The sequence below is a fragment of the Canis lupus genome, chromosome X (assembly GCF_011100685.1).
Source record: "Canis lupus familiaris isolate Mischka breed German Shepherd chromosome X, alternate assembly UU_Cfam_GSD_1.0, whole genome shotgun sequence".
NCBI classification, from domain to species: domain Eukaryota; kingdom Metazoa; phylum Chordata; class Mammalia; order Carnivora; family Canidae; genus Canis; species Canis lupus.
Genome location: NC_049260.1, coordinates 22,688,415 through 22,708,819, shown reverse-complemented (window position 1 = coordinate 22,708,819; position 20,405 = coordinate 22,688,415). Strand labels below are relative to the sequence as shown.

Genomic DNA, 20,405 nt, shown 5'->3' with positions numbered 1-20,405 from the left:
ACAAAGAGAGGCAGAGACATAGGCAGAGGGAGAAGCAGGCTCCCTGTGGGGAGCCTGATGCGAGACTTGATCCCAGGACCCCAGGATCACACCCTGAGCCGAAGGCAGAGGGTCAACCACTGAGCCACTTGGTTCTTGATTTTCTTTGATTTATTTCACTTAGCAGTATACCCTCTAGGTTGATCCATGTTGTTGCAAATGGCAAGATTTCATTCTTTCATATGACTGAGTAATATTCCTTGTGTGTGTGTGTGTGTCTGAGTAATATTCCTCTGTGTGTGTGTGTGTGTCCGTGTCCATTCATTTATGGTTGGACATGTGGGTTACTTCCATATCTTGACTATTATAAATAATGCTGCAAGAAACATAGGAGTGCATATATCTTTTTGAATTAGTGTTTTTGTGACTTTAAATAGTAGTGGAATTACTAGATCATGTAATTCTATTTTTATTTTTATTTTTAATTAAAAAAATGTTTTTCACAGTGGCTATACCAGGTTGCATTCCCACCAAGAGTGCAAAATGGTATTTTTTTCTCTACATCCATGCCAACACTTTTTATTTGCTGTATTTTTTATTTTAGCAACCTGACAGGTATAAAGTGACATCTCATTGTGGTTTTGGTTTGCATTTATCTGATGATTAATGATGTTGAGCATCTTTTCACATGGATGTCGGCCATCTGTATTGTCTTCTTTGGCAAAATGTCTATTCAGGTCTTCTGCCCACTTTAATTACATTATTGGATTTTTTTATGGTGAATTGTTTAAAATCTTTATATATTTTGGATATTAACTTCTGATCAAATACATCATTTACAGACATCTTCTCCCATTCAGTAGGTTGCCTCTTTGTTTATTGTTGATTTCCTTCACTGTGCAGAAGCTTTTTATTTTTATTTATTTTTATTTTTTTTAATTTATTTTTTATTGGTGTTCAATTTACTAACATACAGAATAACACCCAGTGCCCGTCACCCATTCACTCCCACCCCCCACCCTCCTCCCCTTCTACCACCCCTAGTTCGTTTCCCAGAGTTAGAAGTCTTTACGTTCTGTCTCCCTTTCTGATATTTCCCACACATTTCTTCTCCCTTCCCTTATATTCCCTTTCACTATTATTTATATTCCCCAAATGAATGAGAACATATAATGTTTGTCCTTCTCTGACTGACTTACTTCACTCAGCATAATACCCTCCAGTTCCATCCACGTTGAAGCAAATGGTGGGTATTTGTCATTTCTAATAGCTGAGTAATATTCCATTGTATACATAAACCACATCTTCTTTATCCATTCATCTTTCGATGGACACCGAGGCTCCTTCCACAGTTTGGCTATCGTGGCCATTGCTGCTATAAACATCGGGGTGCAGGTGTCCCGGCGTTTCATTGCATTTGTATCTTTGGGGTAAATCCCCAACAGTGCAATTGCTGGGTCGTGGGGCAGGTATATTTTTAACTGTTTGAGGAACCTCCACACAGTTTTCCAGAGTGGCTGCACCAGTTCACATTCCCACCAACAGTGTAAGAGGGTTCCCTTTTCTCCACATCCTCTCCAACATTTGTTGTTTCCTGCCTTGTTAATTTTCCCCATTCTCACTGGTGTGAGGTGGTATCTCATTGTAGTTTTGATTTGTATTTCCCTGATGGCAAGTGATGCAGAACATTTTCTCATGTGCATGTTGGCCATGTCTATGTCTTCCTCTGTGAGATTTCTGTTCATGTCTTTTGCCCATTTCATGATTGGATTGTTTGTTTCTTTGGTGTTGAGTTTAATAAGTTCTTTATAGATCTTGGAAACTAGCCCTTTATCTGATATGTCATTTGCAAATATCTTCTCCCATTCTGTAGGTTGTCTTTGAGTTTTGTTGACTGTATCCTTTGCTGTGCAAAAGCTTCTTATCTTGATGAAGTCCCAATAGTTCATTTTTGCTTTTGTTTCTTTTGCCTTCGCGGATGTATCTTGCAAGAAGTTACTATGGCCGAGTTCAAAAAGGGTGTTGCCTGTGTTCTTCTCTAGGATTTTGATGGAATCTTGTCTCACATTTAGATCTTTCATCCATTTTGAGTTTATCTTCGTGTATGGTGAAAGAGAGTGGTCTAGTTTCATTCTTCTGCATGTGGATGTCCAGTTTTCCCAGCACCATTTATTGAAGAGACTGTCTTTCTTCCAATGGATAGTCTTTCCTCCTTTATCGAATATTAGTTGCCCATAAAGTTCAGGGTCCACTTCTGGATTCTCTATTCTGTTCCACTGATCTATGTGTCTGTTTTTGTGCCAGTACCACACTGTCTTGATGACCACAGCTTTGTAGTACAACCTGAAATCTGGCATTGTGATGCCCCCAGATATGGTTTTCTTTTTTAAAATTCCCCTGGCTATTCGGGGTCTTTTCTGATTCCACACAAATCTTAAAATAATTTGTTCTAACTCTCTGAAGAAAGTCCATGGTATTTTGATAGGGATTGCATTAAACATGTATATTGCCCTGGGTAACATTGACATTTTCACAATATTAATTCTGCCAATCCATGAGCATGGAATATTTTTCCATCTCTTTGTGTCCTCCTCAATTTCTTTCAGAAGTGTTCTATAGTTTTGAGGGTATAGATCCTTTACATCTTTGGTTAGGTTTATTCCTAGGTATCTTATGCTTTTGGGTGCAATTGTAAATGGGATTGACTCCTTAATTTCTCTTTCTTCAGTCTCATTGTTAGTGTATAGAAATGCCACTGACTTCTGGGCATTGATTTTGTATCCTGCCACGCTACCGAATTGCTGTATGAGTTCTAGCAATCTTGGGGTGGAGACTTTTGGGTTTTCTATGTAGAGTATCATGTCATCGGCAAAGAGGGAGAGTTTGACTTCTTCTTTGCCAATTTGAATGCCTTTAATGTCTTTTTGTTGTCTGATTGCTGAGGCTAGGACTTCCAGTACTATGTTGAACAGCAGTGGTGAGAGCGGACATCCCTGTCTTGTTCCTGATCTTAGGGGAAAGGCTCCCAGTGCTTCCCCATTGAGAATGATATTTGCTGTGGGCTTTTCATAGATGGCTTTTAAGATGTCGAGGAATGTTCCCTCTATCCCTACACTCTGAAGAGTTTTGATCAGGAATGGATGCTGTATTTTGTCAAATGCTTTCTCTGCATCCAATGAGAGGATCATATGGTTCTTGGTTTTTCTCTTGCTGATATGATGAATCACATTGATTGTTTTACGGGTGTTGAACCAGCCTTGTGTCCCAGGGATAAATCCTACTTGGTCATGGTGAATAATTTTCTTAATGTACTGTTGGATCCTATTGGCCAGTATCTTGTTGAGAATTTTTGCATCCATGTTCATCAGGGATATTGGTCTGTAATTCTCCTTTTTGGTGGGGTCTTTGTCTGGCTTTAGAATTAAGGTGATGCTGGCTTCATAGAACGAATTTGGAAGTACTCCATCTCTTTCTATCTTTCCAAACAGCTTTAGGAGAATAGGTATGATTTCTTCTTTAAACGTTTGATAAAATTCCCCTGGGAAGCCATCTGGCCCTGGACTCTTGTGTCTTGGGAGGTTTTTGATGACTGCTTCAATTTCCTCCCTGGTTATTGGCCTGTTAGGTTTTCTATTTCTTCCTGTTCCAGTTTTGGTAGTTTGTGGCTTTCCAGGAATGCGTCCATTTCTTCTAGATTGCCTAATTTATTGGCGTATAGCTGTCCATAATATGTTTTTAAAATCGTTTGTATTTCCTTGGTGTTGGTAGTGATCTCTCCTTTCTCATTCATGATTTTATTAATTTGAGTCTTCTCTCTCTTCTTTTTAATAAGGCTGGCTAATGGTTTATCTATCTTATTAATTCTTTCAAAGAACCAACTCCTGGTTCTGTTGATCTGTTCCACAGTTCTTCTGGTCTCGATTTCGTTGAGTTCTGCTCGAATCTTTATTAACTCCCTTCTTCTCTTGGGTGTAGGATCTATTTGCTGTTTTTTCTCTAGCTCCTTTATGTGTAAGGTTAGCTTTTGTATTTGAGTTCTTTCCAGTTTTTGAATGGATGCTTGTATTGCGATGTATTTCCCCCTTAGGACTGCTTTTGCTGCATCCCAAAGATTTTGAACGGTTGTATCTTCATTCTCATTAGTTTCCATGAATCTTTTTAATTCTTCCTTAATTTCCTGGTTGACCCTTTCATCTTTTAGCAGGATGGTCCTTAACCTCCACGTGTTTGAGGTCCTTCCAAACTTCTTGTTGTGATTTAGTTCTAATTTCAAGGCATTATGGTCCGAGAATATGCAGGGGACAATCCCAATCCTTTGGTATCGGTTCAGACCCGATTTGTGTCCCAATATGTGGTCTATTCTGGAGAAAGTTCCATGTGCGCTTGAGAAGAATGTGTATTCAGTTGAGTTTGGATGTAAAGTTCTGTAGATATCTGTGAAATCCATCTGGTCCAGTGTATCATTTAAAGCTCTCGTTTCTTTGGAGATGTTGTGCTTAGAAGACCTATCGAGTATAGAAAGAGCTAGATTGAAGTCACCAAGTATAAGTGTATTATTATCTAAGTATTTCCTCACTTTGGTTAATAATTGATTTATATATTTGGCAGCTCCCACATTCGGAGCATATATATTGAGGATTGTTAAGTCCTCTTGTTGAATAGATCCTTTAAGTATGATATAGTGTCCCTCTTCATCTCTCACTACAGTCTTTGGGGTAAATTTTAGTTTATCTGATATAAGGATGGCTACCCCTGCTTTCTTTTGAGGACCATTCGAATGGTAAATGGTTCTCCAACCTTTTATTTTCAGGCTGTAGGTGTCCTTCTGTCTAAAATGAGTCTCTTGTAGACAGCAAATAGATGGGTCCTGCTTTTTTATCCAGTCTGAAACCCTGCGCCTTTTGATGGGGTCATTAAGCCCGTTCACGTTCAGAGTTACTATTGAGAGATATGAGTTTAGTGTCATCATGATATCTATTCAGTCTTTGTTTTTGTGGACTGTTCCACTGAACTTCTTCTTAAAGGGGAATTTTAAGAGTCCCCCTTAAAATTTCTTGCAGAGCTGGTTTGGAGGTCACATATTCTTTTAGTTGCTGCCTGTCTTGGAAGCTCTTTATCTCTCCTTCCATTTTGAATGAGAGCCTTGCTGGATAAAGTATTCTTGGTTGCATGTTCTTCTCATTGAGGACCCTGAATATATCCTGCCAGCCTTTCTGGCCTGCCAGGTCTCTGTGGAGAGGTCTGCTGTTACCCTAATACTCCTCCCCATAAAAGTCAGGGATTTCTTGTCTCTTGCTGCTTTAAGGATCTTCTCCTTATCTTTGGAATTTGCAAGCTTCACTATTAAATGTCGAGGTGTTGAACGGTTTTTATTGATTTTAGGGGGGGATCTCTCTATTTCCTGGATCTGAATGCCTGTTTCCCTTCCCAGATTAGGAAAGTTTTCAGCTAGAATTTGTTCAAATACATATTCTGGCCCTCTGTCCCTTTCGGCGCCCTCGGGAACCCCAATTAAACGTAGGTTTTTCTTCCTCAGGCTGTCGTTTATTTCCCTTAATCTATCTTCATGGTCTTTTAATTGTTTGTCTCTTTTTTCCTCAATTTCCCTCTTTGCTATCAACTTGTCTTCTAGGTCACTCACTCGTTCTTCCACCTCGTTAACCCTCGTCGTTAGGACTTCTAGTTTGGATTGCATCTCATTCAATTGATTTTTAATTTCTGCCTGATTAGCTCTAAATTCTGCAGTCATGAAGTCTCTTGAGTCCTTTATACTTTTTTCTAGAGCCACCAGTAGCTGTATAATAGTGCTTCTGAATTGGCTTTCTGACACTGAATTGTAATCCAGATTTTGTAACTCTGTGGGAGAGAGGACTGTTTCTGATTCTTTCTTTTGAGGTGAGGTTTTCCTTCTAGTCATTTTGCTCAGTGCAGAGTGGCCAAAAGCAAGTTGTAATGGGAAAAGGGGAAAAAGAGAGGAGAGAAAGAAGGAAAGAAAAGAGAAAGAGAAAAAAAGGGAAGAGAAAAAAAAACGAAAGAAAAAAAAAAGAAGAAAAAGAGAAAGAAAAAGAAAGGAGAAAAAAAAAGGGGGGGTGGGGGAAGGAAACAAATCAAAAAGCAAAACAAAACAAAACAAAAAAAAAACAAACAAACAAACAAAAAAAACCAAAAAAAAAAAAAAAAAAAAGAACCACAGGGGAGTATCTTCTGATTCTGTGTTCTTTAAGTCCCTTGGCTTCTCCTGGAAGTTGTCAGTCTAGCTGGTGTTCTGGGGGAGGGGCCTGTTGTGCTGATTCTCAGGTGTTCGCAGTTGGGGGAGCTGCTGTGCCCCTGCCTGGTGCAGGGCTCAGTGGGGGTTGTTTACCCCGTGAGGCCGCAGGAGGAACAGCCCCAGTGGCGGGGCAGCTCTGGAAACCTGGATTCAGCTCCGGCAGGAACTCCGTCTGCAGGGCCTGGAGGCTCCGGGGCGGGGCCGCTGATCTGCTCAGCTGGGGCAGGAGCGTCCTCGCTGTCCTGGGCCCTCCCGGCCTCTGCCTGTCCCGGGGGCGGGCGGGGGGAGGCGGGATCCTGGGCTGTGTCCCGGCGCCTGCGCTGTTGGATTCGCGCTCCCGGGCCGCGCAGCCCCCTCCGCGGAGCCGCCGCCCGAGCCCCTCCGAGCTGCTCCTGGAACCGCGCAGCCCCCTCCGCACGGAGCCTCTTCCTCTGCCCGAGCCCGGCCGAGCTGCTCCCGGGGCCGCGCAGCCCCCTCCGCGGAGCCGCCGCCCGAGCCCCTCCGAGCTGCTCCTGGAACCGCGCAGCCCCCTCCGCACGGAGCCTCTTCCTCTGCCCGAGCCCCTCCGAGCTGCTCCCGGGGCCGCGCAGCCCCCTCCGCGGAGCCGCCGCCCGAGCCCCTCCAGCTGCTTTGGGTCCCGCCGGTCCCGCCGTGCGCGCTGCAGCCCTTAGGGAGCTCGGCGCACTCTCCTGGGCGCGGAGTTGCTGTTACTGTCCCGGGGAGCCCGAGGGCATCCCCGCCCTCCTGGGTCCTGCTCCAACTCCCCGCGAGTCCCTTTCCGCCCGGGAAGGTCGGTGCAGCTCCTGCTCCTCCGGGACGGGGCTCTCCTGTCCTGGGGACACTCGCCCCGGCCTCAGCCCGGCTCCTCGCGGGGCCCCTCCCCCTTGGAGGCCTTTGTTCCTTTATTTCTTTTTCCCCGTCTTCCTACCTTGATAGAAGCGCGAACTCTTCTCACTGTTGCATTCCAGCTGGTCTCTCTTTAAATCTCAGGCCGAATTCATAGATTTTCAGGATAATTTGAAGGTTTTCTAGGTAGTTTGGTGGAGACAGGTGATTTGGGGACCCTACTCTTCCGCCATCTTCGGAAATCATTAGAAGCTTTTTATTTTGATGTAGTTTTAGTAGTTTAATTTTGCTTTTCTTTCCCCATCCGGAAGACACATATCTAGAAGACTTGCTAACACTGATGTCATAAAAATTACTGCCTATGTTTTCTTCTAGTTTTATGGTTTCAGGTCTCACAGTTGGGTCTTTAATCCATTTTGAGTTTATTTTTGTGCATGGTATAAGAAAGAGGTTCAGTTTCATTCTTTTGCATATAGCCGTCCATTTTTCCCAGAACCATTTATTGAAGAGATTGTCTTTTCCCTGTTGTATATTCGTGGCTTCTTCATCTTAGATTGATTGACCATATAAACATGGGTTTATTTCTGGGCTCTCTATTCTATTCCTTAATCTATGGGTCTGCTTTTGTGCCATACCATGCTGTTTTGATTACTATAGCCTTGTAGTGTATCTTGAAATCTGGGATTGTGATACCTGGGATTGTGAAAAGAAAAAGTTTTCTTCTTTTTTTTTTTCAAGCTCACTTTGACTATTTGGGGTCTTCTGTAGCCATACAAATTTTAGGATTATTTGTTCTAGTTCTGTGAAAAATGCTGTTGGTATTTTGATAGGGATTGCATTGAATCAGTAGATTGCTTTAGGTACTGTGGACATTTAACAATATTGATTCTTCCAAATAGTTGCAATTTTTAATTGTAGCTCTTCTAGTAGGTATGCAGTGATATTTCAGTGTCACTCTAAATTGCATAGATGTAGCCAAGTCATTGTTCTTTTTTCCTAAGCATCCTAGTAAATGGCAATAGTTGATCACATTTCCATTCATATTTTGCTTATATGGTTCTTTTGTATTGCAAGCCAGATTTTCTGTGTGAAATACTATGGAGGTAGGGACGGCTGGGTGATTCAGCAGTTTGGCTCCTGCCTTTGGCTCAGGGCATGATCCTGGATTCCCGGGATTGAGTCCCTTGTCGGGCTCCCTGCATAGAGCCTGCTTCTCCCTCTGCCTGTGTATCCGTCTCTCTCTCTCTGTGTCTCTCATGGATAAATAAATAAAATCTTAAAAAAAAAAAAAAAAAAGAAATACTATGGAGGTAATTAAAGGTCAGGGAGCATTCAAAAAAACTTTTTTTTTATGTTATTAGTATAGTTCATCTCATAACTATCAAGGATTGAGAAGCTAGGTCACAGATTTTGTCAGTTTGGTCTGTCCAGTTTGTATTGACGTTTATAATAGCCCTTTAGGTATGTTGAACGAAGCCCTGGTGTGTTTCATAGAGCCTCTCCTCTTTGGTGCAGCCTGAGGTCCAATTTGTTTCTCCTGGGTTGCTGAGACTGCTAGAAGCCCCAGTCAGTTGCTTAGCCTCTCTGTTTCTCAGTCACCTGCTGTGAATCAATGAAAGCCTGGTGGGAAAGGAGGTACCAAATTTGGGTCTTAACCACCTGGGATTCTTTTCTAATTGATGTCCTGTTTCTTCAAGAACTTGTTTCCTTGGGTTTGTGATGCTTTCAAACACAAATTTTTAATATGCCTCCAAGCTTTCCTAATTTTTAGCAGCAGCATGGTTAGGTTGTAAAGTCTGAACTGTTATTACTAAAAAAGTCTTTTTCTACAAACACTACTTTAAAAAATATTTTTGAGTTTTTAGCTGGTAGTTTTTTGGCAATAGCCAATTATTCTAATCTATATATCAATTTATTTCAGACAAATGGTGTTCTTAAGAAGTATTTACATTTTACTGAATTTATTTTAATTACATATTCATTGATTAAAGTTAATCTTTCTTTAGTTCACAAAGTGTGCCAAGTACTGGGCCAGGAGATGTAGGTACTTTATTGATGGTAAGTGGGAAAAATTTGAATAAATAGGAGTATATTATAATAGATAAATTCAGTGGTAATTGGTGATTCAGTCATAATACCAGATTATTACTTAATGTCTTCTTATATCATATTTAATTATTGCTCTAGGGATTGGCATATGAATCTTTATTTTATCTTCATGTACAGTGAATTATGATAGCACTACCCCATGTAAATATAATCTCCCAACATTATATTTTCATTTAATACCCTTTGCTTTGTGTCTTGGCATATATTTTACATATATAATACTATTTACCACTTTCTGTTCATGGAATCAGACATATTTCAAAAATAAGGACAAGTTGTCTCTTATATTTATGTGCATATTTTCCCTCTCTGGTCTTTACTCCTCCAGAGTTCTTAATATCCATGAGGTATCTTTTTCTTTAGTCTAAAGAACTTGTAGTATTACTTGTATTACAGGTGGTCCAGCAACAAATGGCCTCAAGTTTGTGTGGTCATGTCTTACTTCATTGTCAGTTTGGAGGGATAATTTTGGATATATGATTCTGAGTTGACAGCTTTATTTTTTCTTTCAACTTTGGAAAAACACTGCTCCATATTCTCCAGTCTCAGTGGATTCTTTTGAGAAGGCAGACATCATTTAAATCATCAGTTTCAAGTAGGAAATTCGTTTATATTCTTCTGAAAATGTTAATTTAAAAAAAAAAGTCTTTGAATCATAGCAGTTTAAGTATGATGTATGCCCGTGAATAACTATTTCTATTTAACCTGACTTGGTTCCATTGATCTTGAATCTGTAATTTGACATACTTCTAAAAAGTTGGGAAGTTTTGCCCACTTTTTTATAAAACTTTTTTTTTTTTCTGATCCATTTTGGTCCCTCTTCACATCAGATATCTAGGCTAGAAACCTCCCCTGCCCAACACTAGTCTTTGGGCGCTGCAAGATAACTGGTATCTCTGTTCTTCTCTTACTTAGCCTCACATCCACTGTCTGCTAGACCTTGATATGTCTTCTGTACATGTGCAGCCCAACCTTTGACTAAAGACCTGTTGTGAACTCCCACACAGACTTCTGCCCTGGTCCTGTATAGAATTCCTTCATCTACAATAAACCCAGCTGCATTAGCAGCCCTGATTTCAATCTCTACCTTGTCACCTCAGCAACACTTCCACATTGGCCTGGTTTCAAAATTCCTGCAACAGAGGAGTTTGCCCCATGCAGAGGGCCTGGGCAAATAAGGCTGTCTCCTGACAATACCTTGTGTTGATGAGGAACTCTCATATACTGCTTATAGGAGAGGAAATTGCAGCAAAAACTCTGGCAAAGTTTTGGCAGGTTCTTTTAAGCTGAACGTATCTATACAGTATGATGTAGTAATTCTGCTCTGGCTTATGTACATGTGTGCCTAAAGGAATTTAGAAACCCTAAATTCCTAATTCCTAATTGCCCCCAACTGGAAACAATTTGAAAGTCCACCATCTCTAAAAATGAGTAAAAAGTGCTCCATCATACAATATAATATACACCAATGAACATGAACAAACTTTTGCATTCCACATGGATAAGTCCCATGAACATGTTTTTGAGCAAAGGAATCCAGACTCTCCTAAAATCATACCTTTTGAAACTATAGATTTCTAAAACAGCAATTTGTCATGAGTTGAATTGTGAAATCAGGTATGTAAATGTCGACTTTAACCAAATTTTAATTACTCTAAGAATAGAGGCAAGCATTCAGCCAAAATGCACAATATATGAGGGAACAAGAAAGCATCAAACAAAGCCCCTAGTAGTGCTACCCTTATTCCACATCAGGATATGTTTCAGTTTCACAAGTAAAGATGAGTTGTGATGTTGAGTAATGTTCGTAAAAATATTATTTACCAAAGGGATTTGTTTAGTTTTTCTGGCTTATTCATTTTACACTTTTAATTGCATAAAGTCTGTTAATAACACTACTGCCATTCTCCAGATTCCTAACCTCCGAGGTAGTTTGCAGTGAACAACCTAGACAGATAAGGTACACCCTGGTAAAACAATAGCATCTATTAGCACATTTAGAAGGAGTTACTGTCAGTGTCATTAGCAAATTTACTAGGAGTTATTTACTCTTGTCATTAGCACATTTACTAGGAGTTATTTACTCTTATCAGATATTAGGGAATAGTTACAGGTCTGCTCTCACTCCTTTTCTTCACAACAGGCAACATGAGCCTAAGATATTAGGAGTCAGGAAAATGATTACTTGGGGAAACGGAAGACATGATGATGGGAGGTGGAAAAAAGAATTTGCCTTCTTTTTTTTTTTAATTTATTTATTTATGATAGTCACAGAGAGAGAGAGAGAGAGAGAGGCAGAGACATAGGCAGAGGGAGAAGCAGGCTCCATGCACCAGGAGCCCGACGTGGGATTCGATCCCGGGTCTCCAGGATCGCGCCCTGGGCCAAAGGCAGGCGCTAAACCACTGCGCCACCCAGGGATCCCTGCCTTCTTTATTCTTCTGGAAGTCTGAGTATTTTATTCTTCACCTGAATAGTGGTTTACACAGTTGTATTTTCTTTTGCTAATTTCATGTCACTGCTCAGTTAGTGTATGGTACTCTTCTCCATTCATGCCATGCTTTGAGTGACCTACAAATACAATAAATATAACCTCAATAAGCAAGCAAATGATCAACACCAGATTTTTGAGGAGTTTGTGCATATGGGGGTGTGTGCACACCTATGTTTTTCTAGGAGGAGACAGAGTGATAGAATTGGGGAAATGTATATATGGGGACCCAAGGGCATTAGATCTGTTTTCTTTCAGGTGGTTATAGTTTGTCTCCTTTATAAATAATCTTTTTATTTCACATATATGTCAAATATGTAGTTTCTAATAAAATAATTTAAAATTTTCTGAAGATTTGTTTTCAATTAAAATTATTTCCTATATAGGAAGGAAAGCATACCTAATTTGCCTGACAGTAGAAGCAAAATGAAATAAAAAAAATAAAAGGTAAACTATCATGAAAGCCAAAAAAATCCAAGTTAAAAAATTATATTAAGATAACCAAAAAGATATGAATAAGCTACACACAAATTAAAATAATTTAAGCATATTCCTAAGGAAAATTCCAAGAGGAAATGTTCTCATAATTGATGACTCAAATCTAATATTAACCGAGATGAAAAATTACATGAGAACTGGCAAGTTCTTTTGATAAAGTAAAATAACACCTGTGTTATATCAAAATATTTAATTTTTTACGGTAATATACAGTAACATTCAATTCTGGGAAAACATTTTATATCTATAATAATTTATATAGCCTTATTAAGAACATTAAACTTAAAATATAGTACTTTTAATCTGGTCCTAGATTTTGTAAAAAGTATAAAATGGTACTGGATTTTTAGAAAGCTATTTGACATTTTGTAGCAAAATTTGAGTCATAATCCTTTACACAATAATTCTACTTCTAGGACTATATAGCTACTGAGGGAAGTGCACTAAAGCATGGGTACCAAAAAAGAACAATTTTTAAATAAATTATGATGTTTCTGTACTATGACTACGGTTCAACTTTTACAGTTAATAAGGTATGTCTGTATATATTCACATAAAACATCTCCAAGTCATATTGTTAAGGGGAAAAAAGTGCACTGTACTTTAATTTCACTTGTGTGCACCAATATATAAATATGTATGTTAATGTATGGTTATGTGTGTATCTGTTCATATATAGACTTTGTTAATCATGGTTACTTCTGAGAAGGAATAAGTATCTGCAGTTTTTCAAAATTTTACTCCGAGCATGCTCTGTATTTCTCACTAATAAAAGAAAAAACATAGGAGCGACTGGCTGGCTTGGTCAGTAGAGCATGTGACTTTGAACTTGTGGTCGTGAGTTCAAGCGCCAGGTTGGGCATGGAGCTTACTTTAAAAAGCAATGTAGAATGTAGTATCACTAATGATTATTTTGGTAAATCTGCTTTCTACTTTTTCTTTTTTTATAAGTAGTACAGAACAGGATAAGATGTTATACTTAAAGTACAATTAGAAAAGAGATACAGGGCAGCCCAGGTGGCTCAGCGGTTTAGCGCCACCTTCAGCCCAGGGTGTGGTCCTGGGGACCTGGGATCGAGTCCCGCATCGGGCTCCCTGCATGGAGCCTGCTTCTCCCTCTGCCTGTGTCTCTGCCTCTCTCTGTGTCTCTCATGAATAAATAAATAAAATCTTAAAAAAAAAAGAAAAGAGATACAAAGAAAAGAAATGCTAAGAACATATATAAATAAGCTATGTGCAGAAAATAATTTATTTGTGAACCACTTAAAAGAAGCTGGTCTCTATTTAGTCAGTGAGATCATTAAGTGAGGCATCAAAAATGAAATTTTTACTTGGAATAATTTTTTACTCCGCTAGAAGAGGATTAAATGCCATGTTTATTAGGAGGTTTATCTTATATTAAGGGTCTCTGTTCCCACAACAGCAGAAAAATGACAATAAGGGTCAGGATTCTAGTGACTCTTAAATTTTATATGGTAAGTATATAGAAGAAAGCATTAAAGTATAACGTTGTCCTGTTGAGTTGTTGTGCCATTTCTTGTGACATGTATAAATACCTTATGAAGGATTGTTATTCTCAGAAGACTGCATTTATGTTGTAACTGTATGATAGGATCATGGCCAAGTGCAGAGGACCACTTAGGTGTTGTCAAAATCACTGGATAATTCAACATGTTTTGAAAGAAGAGAATATAATGTATAAGAACAACCAGTTCCCAGAAGTAATTTCTTAAAACACAGTTCTTGTTTGTATGTGATTATATATCATAAGAATTGAAAAAATAATTCATTGTGACTCAGACCAAAAGAGAGTCCAGTTCTAGCGTATATTCAAAATTGAGGAAATGATTCTGATGGTCCTGAATTTGCCTGCCTCCTATTAAAAGGTAGGCATGCTTTAAAGGTATTAAAAGGTAAATGCCCACTTATGGAAACTCAGCTTTAAACAGGGTTACAAGAGGTGCACTCCTAGATTCAGTTGTGCCATTGTCTCTTCATGAGCTTGAGAACATCACTCTGACCTTAGTGTCTTTTTTCGTAAACAAGGGAATCAAAATCTCTTAAGTGCTAAAATCTACAGGATATGTATACCCAAGTGCATAGCACAAACATGAACATAACCTACAGCATTTCACAGTGATGGTAACATTTAGATGTTTAGCAAATTACACATCTCGCCTTCTCTATGAGCACGCCATTTTAAAGTAATCATTAAAGTACAGAATCTGCCCCCATGGTTTCAAAGATTCACGCAGAATACTAGGCTACAGAAAATTCAGTAGTTGAGTTATCAGATACCCAAACACTCATAAATGATAGAATCATATGAACTCAGATTTTACCATATAAAGTTAGCTGTCACAGGCCATCAACCTACCTTTAATTTCCCAGTAGAGTATCTTCACCCAGGGTACTCTACAGATTCTACTGGAACTTTTGGGGCAGGAAGCCACAATTTTCAGAACTGTTCTTAACATTCAACAGTAGGTTTTTCCTTCTTTTGTTTGAACTGGAATCTAACTTCGTATTCATTCCCCCCCCAGCCCAATTTTTTATTTATGCCTTTACAGAACATACTAAATTATTGGATATGCTGGGACTTGACTTGGGTTCACACATGTGCTTCAAAGTGGAAAAGTTGATCACCTGAAAAAAAGAATCTTCTGTTAATAAACTTCGGATACCATTCCAGTTATTCATGTCTTCATTAATTCCTATCCATAATTTTTTATTGTTTGCCATGTAAAGAAATTGCAAATTGCAAATTTCTTTGAAATTTTACTTGGGAGTTTGATAATCTTCAGAGTTATTGTAAATGGTATTTATAACATATTTAGTCTTCTAATTATGTGTTCCTGGCATTTGGAATGACAATTATAATTGATTTCTTTGTTAATCATGTGTTTAGCCATCTTGCTAGATTCACTTATTAATTCTAATATATTGTATGTAGATTGATATTAGTCTATATATACAGTCATCCATTATGAATAATGACACTGCCATTTCTTCCTTTCCCATCCTTATGTCTTTTTGTTTGTTTGTTTTTAATGTTTTATTACAGTATAATTGACATATAACCATCATATTAGTTTTAGGTATACAACATAAGTGATTCAACCTTTTTTTTTTCTTTTTCATCTATTGCCCTGCATAAATAATAAATTGAAATGGTGTTAGGAATCCTTCTCTTATTCCTGATCTCAGGGGAAGATTTAAATATTTCAGCACTTGTTATATTAGCTACAGTTTATGAATTTTTAACAATCCTAAGTGGGTGATAAGTTATATCTTTTTTTGTATTAAAATAATCACACTATTTTGTTCCTTTGTTTTATTGAAATGATTTTATTTCAGTGTTAATTCAACACGAATTTATTACTGGATAAAACCCAATTTGTTCATAGTATATCAGACTTGATTCACTGTGTTAAACATACTTCTTTTATTTTTGCATTAGGTCGTAAGAGATAAAAGCCTTTGATTTTCCTCTTTAGGCAATATTCTTCTCAGTTCATTGTAAAGTTTTTATGGCACTCTTGAAAAATTTAGAGGGGCTGCCTGCTATTTATGTTCTCTGTATGTCTTGTGTAACACTGGTGTCATTTCTTTCTCAATTGTAGAGGAAAATTTACTAATTCAATCACCAAAGCATGGGACTCACTTATAGAAGATTTTTCATTATAGTTTCAATTTATTTAATAAACATAGGATAGTGCAGATCTTCTAAGTCTTATTTTTTTGGTAAGCTGGGCTTGACATTTAATATTTAATAGCATAAAAATTTATTTAGCATAAAATCACTTGTACTTTGTCTATTTCCAGTTTCTGTAATGATGACATTTCTCATTTAAGTAATGTGTTTCTTCCATTCCTGAAGAATGAATCCTTTAGTCATAATGAAATGTCCCTCTTTATCTCTAGTTATCCTTTTTTCCTGGAAATCTAGTTTATTTGGCATTGATTTACCTGTCTTACTTGTCTTATGCTTAATTCTGCATTGTATATCACTTTCTGTGCTATTACTTTCAATGTTACTGTATCTTTCAATTTAAATTGCCTTTCACGTAAACAGCATATATTTGGGATCTGCTTTTTTTCTAACCTGAAAAATTTTACATTTTAATTGAAATGTTTAACTCGAAAAAAATTAATGTTTTTCTTACTATAGATTGATTTATAATTGGCCATCTTGTCCCTCATCTTCTGTTTTCTCCCTCTCTTTTTATTTCTTCTTTTTGTGCCTCCTTTATTTATTGAATAATTTTTGTTATTCAATTTAAATGCTTCTTTTGGATTTTTACTTGTGGCAATATAAAAACATGTCTACAGGGCACCTGGGTGGCTCAGTCAGTTAAGCATCTGCTTTCCACTCAGGTCATGAGCCTAGGGTCTTGGATTCGAGTCCCGCATCAGGCTCCCTGCTGAGCGAGGAACCTGCTTCTCCCTCTCCCATTCCTCCTACTTGTGCACGTGCACTATCTCAGTCAAATAAATAAAATATTTCTTTAAAAATACATGCCTACAAATTGTTTGACACTCTCTTTCTTCGAAAAAATGGAGTTTATGCCCCTCCCAGAATTCTGGGCCAACCAAAGTCATTCTTTTGTAAACAAAATGTAGTGGTTGGCAGCTACGTAAATTGTTAGCTTAAATTCTAATCAGCTGACGTTACCAACTGTCAACAGTGGAAGGCGCCATATTGGCTCACCAGTCCTTGCTCTTCGTACCGTGGTCCTGTTTTCACCGCGTGCTGAATCATCACGTGGTGAATCATTCACTTTTCACCACAACATGAATTACAATTTTTACGCAGTAAATTGTCTCAGGTTTGTTTATGTGGCTGTGTCTTATTTAACCCTTAGTTTGGAAAGATAATTTTGATAGATATAGAATTCTGGGTTGAGAGTTTTAATTTTTCTTTCAGCATTAGGAAGATTCTTACTTTTCTCCTGTTCTTTATGGATTCTCCTGAAAAGACAGCCATCTTTTATTTATTTTTTTAAAATATTTTATTTATTTATTCATAGACACAGAGAGAAGCAGAGACACAGGGAGAGGGAGAAGCAGGCTCCATGCAGGGAGCCCGACGTGGGACTCGATCCCGAGGTCCCCAGGATCCCACCCCAGGCTGCAGGCGGCGCCAAACCGCTGCGCCACCAGGGCTGCCCGACAGCCATCTTTTAAATCATCTATGTGGGATAGGTAATGTATCTTTATTTCTCAGATGTTTTTGTCTATTTCATTGATATTCTTTATATTTCATATAGATGCTATTCTAGTATATAATAAAATATTTCAGAATTTCAGTATATTTATGGTCACTCCAAATTACTCCGTTTTTCTAAATAAAAGTAAAAATTTATTTGATTGACAATAGCAACAAAATGTAGCAAAGGAAAATCTCTCACAGAAAAAAATACTTAATTTTTATTTCTTATTGAATATGTATCATACCTCCAAATCATATACAAAATAAAATAATTTAAGCGTGTTTTAAGTAAAGTATCAAAATGGTTTTTATAATTGCTCATCTATGGCTAATGTTGACATGCATGAGAAAATATATGGGAAAAAATTAAAAATCCTTTATAAGAGTAATAAAGTAACTCTTGTATTACCTGCATCAAAACACTTATTTGGCAAATCATATTCTATATCTGAAGCTATCTATTTAATGCAGTACATGTAGTACTATAAATATAGTAATATTAATTCAATAAAGGCAATATATAGAACATAAGGGAAAGTAACAGCATATGCTTATTTTTTAAATATATAAAATGTTTCTTATTTTGAAGAATTATAAAGTGATAAACTAACAAATGGAATAGTAAAATACAACAATTTATACAAACATAAATGTAAATTGTCATTAAATAGGCTTATTAATGAGTGCAAATTAAATAGATAAGAAGATAGTCTTTATCTTAATGGCAGATTATCAAGGCATTATGAAATGGTACCAGGCTTTTGAAAATTTAGCATTTTTAGCAACTTATTTTTTTTTTAATTTATTTATGATAGTCACACAGAGAGAAAGAGAGAGAGGCAGAGACACAGGCAGAGGGAGAAGCAGGCTCCATGCACCAGGAGCCCGATGTGGGATTCGATCCCGGGTCTCCAGGATCGCGCCCTGGGCCAAAGGCAGGCGCCAAACCGCTGCGCCACCCAGGGATCCCCAGCAACTTATTTTTTTTAATGTACTTTTTAAAATACTAATTTTCCCCTTAGGACTGTATCCAGCACAGCTACTCACAATTGAACATAAACATATGTTTACAAAATTGGTAAAGGAGCTATTTTTAAATAAATTATGTTGTATTCATTCCATGGATATTAAACTTAACAACAAATCAGGTAGATCTAATTTATTACAAATGATTACTCCATGACCTATTGCTAATAAAAAAGAAAACAACTTATAATTTCACGTGTACATATACATACAAAATATATTTTTATGTAAATACATACTTAGGTGAACATCTGTTTTTATACACCTTATTGATATCCATTGTTATTTCTGAGAGAGAATATGCATCTGCATTTTTTTGAAAAATGTACACTGAGCATACACTGAATTTACAAGTAGGAAAAGAAAATTTTAAAAATAGTCACGTGATGGTATATCACTAGTGATTATTTTTTAATACCTGCTATTTACTTTTTTCTTTTAATAGAGTATAATAGGTAAGAAATTATGCTGAAAACATGTTAGAAACAAAAAAAATAAAAATGTAAAAAGTTTTGTGGAGAAAATATTTAATGATGGTCCAATTTAAAGAAGCTGATCTCTAGTCATTGAGATAGTTGAACTAGGCAAAATTGTCACAAATAATGCTCTTTTTATTGTTTAGTAAATAAAGTTCAGTAGTATAGTAAAGTTTATCTTATATTTTGGGATGTCTGACACCATAGTATCAGGAAACAAATGACAACAGTACTCCGAGTTATAGTGATTGGAAGTTTACCTGAAAAAGTAAATAGAAAACGCCTTAAAAATGTAGCCTTGTCCTGAGGAGTTTTTGTGCCATTTCTTATTATGTATGTGAAAAGTTTATTAGTTGCTATTCTCAGAAAAATGTGTTCATGTTTAACTCTTTGGTATCCATCAGTCTTGGTCAATTAACTTATTAATTCTAATGCATGACCTGCAGGTTGCTTTACATTGTCTGGAAACATAATTATATAATCTGTGAATAAAGGCGAGTTCATTTTGTTGTTTCTAAACTTGGTGCCTTTCTTCTTTTTCCTGTGTCATCGCCCTGACTAAATTTTCCCTAAAATGGTGAATAGAAGGAAGTGGTGATAATAGACATCCTTCTTGTTATTTTGATCTCAAGGAGTTTTTCAGTATTTTACCACTAATTATATGTGCTGCAGTTTTTAAGCTGTTTTAAACAAAGTAGGTGGTTAATTATATCAAATAGTTTTTCTGGATCTCTTGACATAATGACATGATTTTACTCTTTTGTTTGTCAAGGTTGTTTCATTTGAAAATGTTAAACCAAGAATCCATTCTTATATTAAACCCAATTTGTGCCTTGTATATTATACTTGAATTCTCTTTGGATTCTGTTTGTCAAGCATCAGGTTTTAACTTATTCTTTAATGTTTGTTGTGAGGCATAAAAACTTTGATTTTCTTTTCCTAAAATGATCCTATTGGTTTGGTGTCAAGTTTATAGGGGTTTCAGAAAACATTTTGGTTAGAGGTTTTACCATTTCTCTCTTGTGAAAGAGGTTGTTCAAGACTGGTTATTGATTTCTCAATTACATGGGGAAACATCAAGAATTGAAGCATTTGGACATGGAACTCATTTGTAGGAAGGTTTTTCTATACAGATGCAGTTTATTGACTAGATACAGAATCCTTGAGATTTCCTATTTTGCTATAAAAATTTCATCATTTTATGCATTTCAAATCTGTTGACATATATTTCCTTATAACATAATGTATATGTCTTCAGGATCCTAATGATGATCCCTTCTACATTCCTGCTACTGCTAACATGTCTCCTTTATTCACTTGATTTTGAATTTGTCATTCATTTATTTTTCTCATAATTGATATTAATTTTTCAGGTTCAGAATTTTGTTTTAAATTCCCACTCTTGGGGCCCCTGGGAGGCTCAGTCGGTTAAGCGGCTGCCTTCTGCTCAGTCATGATCTCAAGGTCCTGAGACTGAGCCCTTTGTCAGGCTCCCTGCAC

The 20,405-nt window shown here is 37.3% G+C and overlaps 2 long non-coding RNA genes across 2 annotated transcripts in view; one reads left to right on the top strand and one right to left on the bottom strand.

The window, feature by feature from the left end:
- Positions 1 to 11,545: 11,545 nt before the first annotated feature.
- Positions 11,546 to 14,831, bottom strand: LOC111094966. Its single transcript, XR_005385929.1, has 3 exons — positions 14,569 to 14,831; positions 13,748 to 13,848; positions 11,546 to 11,773 (listed from the first exon to the last, which is right to left on the bottom strand). It is a non-coding gene; the product is annotated as an uncharacterized LOC111094966 (long non-coding RNA).
- Positions 14,832 to 17,243: 2,412 nt separating this feature from the next.
- Positions 17,244 to 20,405, top strand: part of LOC119868187 — an 88,210-nt gene continuing 85,048 nt past the window's right edge. The window contains exon 1 of the long non-coding RNA XR_005385928.1: positions 17,244 to 17,396. This is a non-coding gene — a long non-coding RNA (uncharacterized LOC119868187). The remainder of the gene's footprint in view (positions 17,397 to 20,405) is intronic.